The sequence below is a fragment of the Myotis lucifugus genome, unplaced genomic scaffold (genome assembly GCF_000147115.1).
Source record: "Myotis lucifugus unplaced genomic scaffold, Myoluc2.0 scaffold_549, whole genome shotgun sequence".
Taxonomy (NCBI): domain Eukaryota; kingdom Metazoa; phylum Chordata; class Mammalia; order Chiroptera; family Vespertilionidae; genus Myotis; species Myotis lucifugus.
Window position 1 is genome coordinate 216,357 of NW_005871597.1, and position 2,827 is coordinate 219,183.

Below are 2,827 nucleotides of genomic sequence, written 5' to 3' on the forward strand. Positions count from 1 at the left end.
CAGCTACTGAAAGAGAACAGCGCTTTGGCCTTAGCAGACAGTCACATACACTCTCTGTGGACAACAGACTTCTTAGGGAGAGTTCAGAGGCGGTAGAGGCAGAGTTCACTGGGAAAGAACGGAAAGGACTCTCCTGTTGAATCCCTAGAACTCCAGTCAGGGCTGGGGGTGGGACGCACAGAGGCCGGGCTCCACAACCGCTCTGGAGGGAGTGGGACCAGAGTCAGGTTCCTAGAGGTGTTCCAAAGCCAAAGACAGTGGGATCGCGGTGGTGTTGAGGTCATTTCCAAATTAGTCCATTATGCCTCTGGGTTGCCTGTGGGACCCCAACATGGTGTGTTCTGGCGCTGAGCGAAGCCAATCAGGAGACTAGCAGGTGCGGAGGCTGTTGGGACAGGAAGCGGTGTATGTGACACCCGGGGGCGGGGGGGGGGGGGGCCGAGGATGGAGCTGATTTAGGTTTTCTACAGGACAGAGATGTGATCTGGCTACCAGGTGGGAACTGTGTATGTCCCAACCATGTTTCCATGGAGAATAACAGAAGAGCAATCTATGCATTCACTTCTGGGTCAGGGTTCACATTTTGTTTAAAAAAGAAACAAATCATGTTTTGTTTAATGGTCATGGTATCCATTAGCATTTAGCATTATTAGCATTTCTTTCAGGGTGTGGAATTTTGCTTACATATCACGGTTCATAGCATATGGAGTCAAAGACAAAAATGTCCACATGCTTCCAGATTTAGACCGTCCAAAATGGCTGGGCCTTCATCATTAACTGTAAATTGAATCTTGCTCATGCATTTAGAAATTGTATTTTTCCTCTACTGACCCACATAGGGCTATAGCCCATTACATTTTAGTACTTTTGGATTCAGTGTAACATCCATTATTTAGATATGTGGTCTAAATGATACATGGACATTCCCTCTGCACCCCTCCTTAAATTACTTTATGATATGGACATTTGCATATTTGATACGATATGCATATTTCCCGCCTCCCTAGCTTCCCACTCCTACCCTCTCACCTGCACTGTTCCCTTCCCAGCCATGGAGCTGATTCCTCTGGACAGTTGTAGACACCTCTGTCGTCGGAGGCTTATCCTTGTGAGTCTCTCTCTCTGGAGTCTAAGCGCTCTGAGGGCAGGACCGTGTGGTCCAGCCTGCACCCCCATGCTCCCTCACACCCCACATCCCACCCTCACCCCATAGCTGCACAGCAGTTTGCTCATGAGGCATTCAGTTCAATTGAGTGGTAAATACAAGCAAGTTTCTGGGCATATATGTGTACCAATACTAGCCAAAGTGGCACAGTATTTTTTAAAAAGATTGTGTATTGGTTTTTTGAGAGTGAAACATTGATATGAGAGCGAAACATCAATCAGCTGCTTCCTGCATGCCTCCAACTGGGTATTGAGCCTGAAACCCAGGCATGTTCCCTGACCAGGAATTGAACCAGAAACCTTTCAGTGCCCGGGGCAATGCCCAACTAACGGAGCCTCCTCCAGGAGCACTTACAGAATTTTTAAATGTGCCACTGAGTTAACGGAAAGTAACGCACTCCAGGCTGCGGAGTCGGCCAAAGTAAAGCTGGTGCAGGTCGGCACGGTGAGGTCGGGCCTGGGCGGAGTGTGCGTGTGAGTGGGGTGGTCGCTTGCGGAGCGGAAGGCCTCAGGACCCTCTCCTTGTAACGACAAGCTTCAGGTCACCCACTCTCCCTACGACGAACTGCTTCCCTGCACAACCACTTTCGCAGCTACTGGTATTTGGTTTGGTCGCGGTTTATTTTGTTCCTTCCTTGGCAACTGCAGGCAGGACTTGCTGTTCTGGGTGTTCTTGCCCCTGGATTTGGGTGTGAGTGAATTTCCATGTTTACTGTTTTGTAAATCATTGCCCAGGCTCAGAGGGAGGCACTTTTGCAGGCAGGGGTGGCACGTGCTTAGTGCCTGATGCAGACCATGCCAGCCATCTAATCGCTTCTCTGCTGCAGCAAAGGGAGCTCAGCCATGTTTGCTCCAACGGCAGGCCCTTCCAGTCCCTTGCGTGGAAGATTTTCCAGTTCATTTTAGTGTTTGAACACTAACATGGGGTTGCCAGGTAACATCCTGTCACCCTGTTAAATCTGAGTTTCAGAAAAACAACAAATAGCATTTTACTATAAATAACCCCCAATATTGCCGTGGCATACTTACATAGTAAGAAAGTACTTGTTTACCTGCAAGGCACACTCAACTGGGCATCCTGTGGTTTTATTGGTGAAATCTGGCAGGCCTGGCTGAACTCACAGTGCCAGCCAGCACTGCCAGCTGACACACTCCCTCTGTAAATGGGGAGACGATGGGTGAACATCTCTCTTTTCTTCAAGGTCTTGGGCTGTGCCCAGTTGGCCTCCCCCGCACCCCGCCATTCCCCTCCCAGGGGGAGTGAGGTCCGCAACCTGCAGCCCTGTATGGCGCTGGGAGGAGGCTGGTCTTAGAGTGAACTGGGGCCGCGCCTGCTGGGACAGGAATGTCCACAGCTGAACAGGTCCAGAACGAATGACACCCCAGCTGCTGAAATGTGGAAAATAATCTACACTAATAAAAGACAAAGATGCTAATTGACCGTACCTTCACCACACCCTAATCCATGCCCACCAGCCAATCAGAGCGACTATATGCAAATTAACCCATCCAAGATGGTGGCCAGCAGCCACAGAGCTGGAGCAAGCAGGAGGCTTGGTTGCCTGGGCATGGAGAAACAAGCTTCCCGACTGCCCTGAGCCGGCTGTGGCCTCCGCTCATGGCACCACAATGATGTCAATTATAAAAGAAAAACAACCCCAGA